The following is an 8,835-nucleotide window of genomic DNA, read 5'->3' as shown; positions in this document are numbered from 1 at the left end:
GACGACTCATTAAGCGTTAGTTAGAAAGCATATTAGTAGGTCTTGCACTTGAAACATTAGTCCTAGGGGAGCATTGTCCGAGTACCCCACTTCTATCGATAGCCGTTCCTCTCACTTACTTGGGCCTCTCGTTCTTGTTTCTTTTGCTTTTGCTTACATTACACATTATCAAACCAATCATTATTCATTTTCGCTTGGTTAAGTAGCAATTTAAATATTTTTATTCCCTACTCCCAGTTGATACAGTACCCCACTCACTTGGGATTTATTACTTCAGCAATCCTGTGCACTTGCTGGTCACACGCAAGGGGCGTTGTCATGTTTTTTGTTTGGAATTTGTTATCTTAGCCATTCATCATTCATTTTACTTCACATATTCTTATTCTATCATCATTATGATTCGTTTTCTTTATTTTCGTGCAGCTCCAGCTTATGACCCGAGGGAAACCTTCGATATTAATTGAACATGATCCTGAACTTGAACGTACACTCAGAAGAAAGGGTAAAGAACTTGTGTAAGAACCATCAAATCTAGCTGATGTGGAAGTTGAATGGGTCTGACAACATGGCAGAACAGAATGAACAATAGAGAACACTTTCTGATTATGCCAAACTATCAGTATTGGGGACACAATCTAGCATCATGCGGCCCCCGATTATAGCTTTGAACTTTAATCTAAAGCCAGCATTTATCCAGATAATACAGCAATCGTCGTAATTTAATGGTTTAGACGATGAGGATCCAAACAACCATATTGAAAACTTCTTGGAAGTTTGTGATATGCTAAAGATTAATGGTGTTACAGATGATGCTATAAGATTGAGGCCTTTCCCATTCTCTCTAAAAGGAAGAGCAAAGTAGTGGCTACATTCTTTACCACGAGCATCCATCATGATATGGAATGAAATAGTCGAAGCTTTTTCTTGCAAGGTACTTTCCTCTGGGGAAATCTGCGAAGCTTCATTATGAAATATCGTCGTTTGTTAAGATGGAGCTTGAATCCTTGTTTGAGACATAGGAGCGATTTAAGGACCTCGAGCGGAAGTGCCCACAGCATGGTTTCCCGAAATGGATGATCATTCAGACTTTTTACAACGTGTTGAATCAAAGTATGAGAAAACTTCTTGATGCCACCGCAGGAGGTATGATGGGGAAAAAGACCCCTGAAGAAGCCTAGTTGTTGTAAGAGGAAATAGCCATGAATATTTACCAATGGAATGCAAAGGAAAAGAAGAAAATGGCCGGACTTTATGAAATTGATGCGGTTACGTCCGTAGCAGCCCATGGAGAGGTATTGAGCAAGAAATTATATACGTTGACTTCACCGAGGGTGGTCACAATCACAAGTTATGATGGTTATGGGGGTTCACATATGCCATCTGATTGTCCTATTTTGCTTGCTACTTCAGCCCTGACTGAATAAGTAAACTTTGTGAGTAATTCGGGAAGGGTAGAAGGTAATCCTTATAGCAACACTTACAACCAAGGCTGGAGGAACCACCCTAATTTCTCATGGAATAACCAAGGGCAGAAAAAGGCCATAGAACCACTGGGTTTTTGACAACAACAAGCCCCGAACATGGAGAATATAGTTTCAGGATTGGAAACTCGGATGATCGACTTAGAGAAAGCCTTGACTAGATTTGTGCAATCTTTGGATACACGGTTCCAATCGGTCTAGGCTACACTTCACAAGCACACCGCTTCATTGCACAATTTAGAAAATCAAGTGGGGCAAATTGTGAAGTCTCTATCGGAGAGACCACAAGGAAGCCTACCAAGTAATACCGAGACTAATCCTAGAGAACATGTGAAGGCGATCACTTTGAGAAATGGTCGTGAGGTTGAGGGTAGGTTTCCAAGGGAGAAGGCCAATGTTGAAGCACTTGAGGTCATGGAGGTTAAGGAGAGAGCTAACAAAGGGAAGGAGGTGACACCCCCACCTTACAAGCCAAGAATACTCTACCTTCAAGATTTAGGAACAACCAAAATGATGAGCAATACAAGAAGTTCTTGGGTCTATTCAAGCAATTGCACATCAACATTCCTTTTGAAAGATATTTTGACCAGCAAGAGGAAGTTGGAGGAGAGTGTATCGGTGATTTTAGATGCCTCTTGTTTGGTGGTGTTGCAAAAGAATATGCCGAACAAGAAGAAAGACCATGGAAGCTTTGTGATTCCATGCAACATTGGCAGTTTGGGTAAAGAGATGGCATTGGCGGATTTGGGGGCTAGTATCAACTTCATGCCATACTTGTTCTTTTAGAAGCTAGGCATGGGAGAGCCTAGGCCCACTCGGATGACATTGCAATTGGCGGACCAAACAGTGAGACATCCGAAGGGCATCATTGAAGACATACTTGTCAAAGTTGACAAGTACATATTTCCTGTAGACTTTGTAGTGTTGGATGTCGATGAGGATGTAGATGTTCCTTTGATACTTGGGAGGCCATTCTTGTGCACTTCCAAGGCACTTATCATGGACGGTGGGGAGTTGACACTGAGGGTCAGATATGACAAGCTCACATACCGCCTCACCAAAGCCACATGACATTCTCTTGACTTTGATGATACTCTTTATTTTCTTGACATTACCAATGAACTAATTGATGAATATGTGCAGGAAATGTTGAATCCAGACCCGTACAAGGGGTTGCTAGACAAAGAAATGGAGAACGAAGAGGTGCTGATGCTTGGTATAAAGGAGAAGGTACCACTACTCCGGGGTCCATGAAGAAGATAGTCCGGAAAATGAAGCAAGCTAGGAGACACCACAAGAAATGCCACAAGGCTGTTGGGGAAGCACATGAATAGAACAAGGGTGATGAACCCTTAAGTGGTAACAAGCTCGACAACTCTCCCTCTACCTTAAAAAGGTTATGTTCATCATGCTTCCAAGTCATGGGTAAGAGGGGAGCCTTCTTCATCTATGAACCCCCATAGGGTAAGACAAGGTACGTCAAGCTAAGTGGCGTTAAACAAGTGCTTCTTAGGAGGAAACCCAAGCTTTTAATATTTTCCTAGTTTTAAGTTTAGTGTTTGCATGAATAAGGCTTTAAGTGTTGGTGTCTTGATTTTTAGATACTATTTGATAAGTGCTTGTGCGATAAGAATACGAAGTGTTCTTTCCTTGTGCTGAGCATTACTTTTCTTGGGTTTTAACGCTAATATATGTGCAGTTATGTTACTTTCATGTAGGTAGGGTTGTGAAGCCGAATATAAAAGAAAGAAGCCAATGTGGGTCATAAATGCACCAAGTTGGTGGAAATCTTGCTAAGGTGCAAACGCGAAGACACAGGTTGGGTTCGAGATGTAGGAATGTGTGCCAACCTCCTCGTATTCAAGTTAGTATAACCATTTGGAGGGGCCAAAGGGCAGTCACATTCAAGCATTCCGAGTTGTGAATATAGAATAAGATCTCCACCAACATGTCCGTTATTGAAGAAGCAAAGCAATCCACGACGTAAACTTGTGCCCGTTTGCGTTACCTCGGTGAAAGAATGGATTCGGGAGTATTTCGGGCTGGTATTGTAGTAGGACACTGTAGAAAAACTATAGCAAGAATACTGTACCAGCATTGTTTACAGCCTGCCGAGAAAACAGGAAAACAGAGAATCCACACGGGCGTGTGGAAATTGCACACGCTCGTGTGAAAAATCCATAGGGGCGCTCACACGGGCGTGTGGATTCCCGATTCTAGCCTTTTAAAAGCTGATTTCAGTCCCGATTTCATCATTATTTTCTCCATCTTTTCCCCAACTTCAGAGAGGGTTGCGGCTAGGGTTTTGAGAGGTATTAGCTAGGGCTTTGGAGAGGTTCTACCGCTCCGACATCACGCGGAATTTGAAAAAAGGTTAGTGGGAGAGCTTTCATCGGCACCGATCCGCCGAGGTGTATCCTAGGCCAGACTCTCCACAAGACCATCGCCACGACTAACGATGGGGTTTTCTGTGGATGGTTTGTTTTTACATTCGATTTCATTGATTGTATCTAGCTCTATGGAGAGATAAACCCCTAGTGGGTACTTGGGTATTTGTGAACCCTAGGATGTATTCGTGTCATTGAATCTCTTTATTATGCCTTCAATTAATTGATTTTATTGTGAGTTCCAATCTTGTATGCTTGATTGTATGAAGAATCCCCTAGAGTGACACTAGGGTTGAGTGTTCTTCTTGGTAACTCTTGTGAGTGAGTGACACACCATTAGAGTTAGACAAAGCTAGGTTGGAGAGGGTTGAGAGGGTGAGTCGAGAGGTAGCGGAGCGTCCCCTTTCCCCTCCGGTATGATCTATCCTACCTCCACGTTCCAAGTGTTCTTAATGGTCATAGTAGAGTGAATGGGCTAAGGGATGACCTTCCACTGGGGCTTAGTTGCGAGTGCAACAGAGTGAAGAATTGAAGTAAATTTAGCATCTACGGCTTAATTGTGGCTAGGAATCATTCACCTGGACCAAAAGGTTAGGTCTATACATAGGAATAGGGTTTATCATTTGGAATCCCTAAAGCTCATTGCAATTCTATACGAGTGTGAGGTGTTGAGATTGTTTGATTTCTCCTCCGAGACATGTATAGAGTTATTCATGGTTGACCTTAGATCTGGGACTATGCAATTAAGGATTTCCATGACTCATTATTGCATTGATTAGGAAGCATAATATAGGTTTCTTGTACTTGAAACCATTGTCCTAGACGGAACAATACCCGAGTACCCCATCTTTATCGATTGCCTTACCTTCTCCTTTACTTATGCTCTCTTTTTGGTTATTTTTACTCTTGAGAATTGAATCTTGTCACACATGTCACTATTCATTTTCCAAATTAGTTAAGAAACAATTTAATTGTCTTTATTCACTACTCTCTGTGGATACGAAACCCACTCATCTAGGATTATTACTTCGACACCCGTGTACTTGCAGTGTACACGCATATTCGGGCGTGTCACTATTATTCTGTGATTTTCTCACCGACATTTTTGTGTTATCATGTGCTTACATGTTTATGGCGAAGTTGTTGGTCATTTGAGTGAGTTTTTCATGTTTTTCCCGGGTATATTTTGTATGATAAGGCAGGCTCTAACGCTCATGGTGTGTCACTCACTCACAAGGTTACCAACAAGAACTCTCAACCCTAGTATCACTCTAGGGGAGTATTGACACAATCAAGCATTCAAAGTTGGAACTTACAATAAACATCAATTAATTGAAAGCATAATAAAGAGATTCAAAGAAATGAATACATCCTACAGTTCACAAATACCCAAGTACCCACTAGAGGTTTAGCTCTCCATGGGACAAAATACAATAGATAATGAAATCAAAAGTATAGAGATGTAATCCAAGAATGAAAACCCCCTTGTGTTTGTGTCGAAAATCTTGTGGATTGGCCACGTCTTCTTCAAAGGTCCCCTCGTCAAACTTAGGGCACACCTCGGCGGATAGGTGCTGACGAAAGCTCCCAAAATAGCTCTCTTCTGAAGGAAACCCGGCGTCGAAGGCCGTCAAACCTCTCCAAAGCCTTGCCAAAAACTTTATCAAACCATAGCCGCCGGCGCCTCCAAAACTGGGGAAAGGTGGAAGAAAATTTTGGGGAAAGGATAGAGAAATCGGGGCTGAATCGCATCTTTTAAAGGGCTAGAATCGGGCATCCACACGGGCGTGTGGAATTTCCACATGCCCCTGTGGAATTTCCACACGGTCGTGTGAATTCTCTGGAATTCTGATTTTCGGCCGACTGTGAACAGTAAAATGCTACAGTGCAGCTACGTCGCTTTTGTTACAGTAGCTTTCTGCAATACTCCACCAAAAATACTCCGGAATCGACTTTTCATCGAGGCAACATAAACGGGCACACGTTTATGCTATAGATTGCCTCGCTTTTTCAATAAATGGGTTCATTAGTGAAGATCTTGCTATCAATGCACAAGTCAGGATACGCAAATATGACTGCACTTGTGCCGTCCAAATAATTGTAATTGCTTGAATACATGGAAGTTGGCACACATTCACGTATCTTTGAGCCCAACTTAGGTCTTCGTGTTTGTTCCTTCCAAGATTTCATCAAATAGTGCATTCACAATCTACTTTTGGCTTCTTTTTCTTAAAACATAGCTTCACAGCCCTACCTGCGCAAAAGAACACAAATACGCATGTATTAGGGCTTAAACATGATAAATGTAATGCTCATTGTAAAGAAAGAACACTTCGCATTCTTAACACACAAGCACTTATCAAACTCCCCCACACTTAAGAATTTGCCTGTCCTTAAGCAAAAATTAAACATTTTGTGCATAGATGAAGGAAATATTGGAAGTGCTTGGCCTTAGGTTCACCAAAGTATACAAAAAGAGCATTCTACAAGTAAGGGAAATTTCAACACTAAACATGAAAAATTGAAGCTCTAGCTAAAAACTTGAATCAGAAAGGACAACAAACCTGAAATCGTGAAAGTGTGTGGACTCACTCAAGTCAACCCAAACTATACTCCTCAAAGCTCTAAGTATAAGGGACTTATTTATCTACAACAAGAAAGCAACACCAATTTCAAAGACGGTAGTAGCTTCACACATTCTCTAAGGTAGCCCTTTCCCAAGCGGCCGCTAAGGTGGCTTTCACACTTTCGATGTGGTAGCTTGACAAGGTCCCCTTGCGTATATCCCGCAAGTGCACAGGTTTATCGAAGTAATAATCCCGGGTGAGCAGGTATCGAATCCACAGGGAATAGGGAATTAAAATACTTAATTCAATTCTTAGCTATGTGAAAGATCAATGATGATAAGTGTGATAATGATTCAATTCTCAACAATAAAAATAACAAGTAAGAGAGCAAAAGTAAAGAAAAGGGGCAAGGCAATCGATAAAGATGGGGTACTCGGATAATGCTCTGCCTAGGATAATTGTTTCAAGTGCAAGAACCCTCTATTATGCTTCCTAATCAATGCAATAGTGAGTCATGGACATCCTTAATTACATAGTCCCAAATCTTAGGTCAACTATGCCTAACTCTATACTGTCCCGGAGTAGAAATTAAACAATCTCAACACCTCGCACTCGCATAGAGTTGCAATGAGCTCTAGGGTTTCCAAGTGATAAATCTCTTCCTAATTATAGACCTAACTCTTTGGTCTAGGTGGAAGGTCCCAAACCACAATTGAGTCCTAGATACTAAGATCACCTCAACTCTTCACTCCGTTACACATGCAACTAAGCCCCAGCGGAAGGTCATCACTTAGATCATTCAATCTATTATGGCCGCAAAGAACTCGAGCAACGGAGGTAGAATCTATCATGTCAGAGGGAAAAGGGGACGCTCCCTGCACTCTCCCGACTCAACCTCTCAACCCCTCTCCAACCTAGTCTGTGTCTAACGCTCGTGGTGTGTCACTCACTCACAAGGTTACCAACGAGAACTCTCAACCCTAGTGTCACTCTAGGGGAAATGTTCATACAATCAAGAATTCAAGGTTGGAACTCACAATAAACATTAATTAATTGAAAGCATAATAAAGAGATTCAATGAAACAAATACATCCTAGGGTTCACAATACCCAAGTACCCACTAGGGGTTTAGCTCTCCATGGAGCTAAGTACAATCAAAGAATAGAATGTAAAAGCAATGAATCCATAAAGAAACACCCTCGATAGTCATGTCGATGGTCTTGTGGAAAGTCCTCTACTCGTCATCCAAGGATTCCCTCGTCCGGTATAGGATACGTCTCGACGGAAGCTCCCCTACTAACCTTCTTCCTAAAGAATGACGATGTCAGAGCCATAGAACGTCTCCAAAATCTTAGCCAATACCCCTCAAAACCCTAGCCGAAGCCCTCTCTCAAGTTGGGGAAAAGATGGAGAAAAAAATAATAAAATCGGGGTTGATTCAGCTTTAAATAGGGCTGGAATTGGGCAACTACACGGGCGTGGATGCTTTACGCACTCGTGCGGAATTTCCACACGGGCGTGGATACACACCGTGTGGATTCTCTGAACTACTTTTCTCTTGGCCGGCTGGCTACAGTGCTCTGCTGCAGTACTTGCTACCGTGTTGCTAAAGTGCTCTGCTATAGTATCCTGCCTGAATAGCTTCCCAAATCCATACTTTCATCGGAGTAACGCAAACGGCCACACGTTCACGTCGTGGATCACTTGCTTCTTCAATGATAGGCAAGTTGGTGAAGCTATTGTTCTATGTGCATAAATCGGAATGCTCTAGTGTGACTGCCTTTGTGCCCCTCCAAATGGATGTGCCAAACTCGAATACGAGAAGGTTGGCACACACTCTAGCATTTCACATCGACCTATGTCTTCGCGTTTGAACCGTAGCAAGATTTCCTCCAAAATCGGTGCATTGTAATCCACATTGGCTCTTTTCCTTCATAAACGACCTTACAACCCTACCTGCATAAAAGTAACATAAAAACACACATATTAGTGTAAAAACACGAGAAAAGTAATGCTCAACATAAGGAATGAACGCTTCGCATTCATATCGCACGAGCACTTATCATAGCTCTTTCTATCGGAGTGGTAGCTTTCACTAATCCTATGAGATAGCTCTTTCTCTCATTAGGGCATAACTAGTATCCGACTTATGAGAGTAGCTTCATACTTCATAGGTGGTAGCTCTTTCCACCCAAAATACAAAATAAACAAGAAAACTATTTTGTTTCTTCTTTTCATTTTCAATTTTTTTTTTAGCAAAATATCATAAGAAACAAAACTAAAACTAGTCCCTTTAACATCAAACTTGAGTTTCCAAAAGAGTTTAAAGAGTGAGTAGTGCACAAGTGTCAATCGTGCAAAAATTCCTAAAAAGTCAAGCAATAACTAGAGCATGAGAAC

The 8,835-nt window shown here is 41.7% G+C and overlaps 1 non-coding gene across 1 annotated transcript; it reads right to left on the bottom strand.

Moving 5' to 3' along the window:
- Nucleotides 1-956: 956 nt before the first annotated feature.
- Nucleotides 957-1,063, bottom strand: LOC120269762. Its single transcript, XR_005539398.1, has one exon. It is a non-coding gene; the product is annotated as a small nucleolar RNA R71 (small nucleolar RNA).
- Nucleotides 1,064-8,835: the final 7,772 nt, after the last annotated feature.

Source organism: Dioscorea cayenensis, chromosome 9 (assembly GCF_009730915.1).
Source record: "Dioscorea cayenensis subsp. rotundata cultivar TDr96_F1 chromosome 9, TDr96_F1_v2_PseudoChromosome.rev07_lg8_w22 25.fasta, whole genome shotgun sequence".
Taxonomy (NCBI): Eukaryota; Viridiplantae; Streptophyta; class Magnoliopsida; order Dioscoreales; family Dioscoreaceae; genus Dioscorea; species Dioscorea cayenensis.
This window is presented reverse-complemented; position numbering and strand designations above follow the sequence as displayed.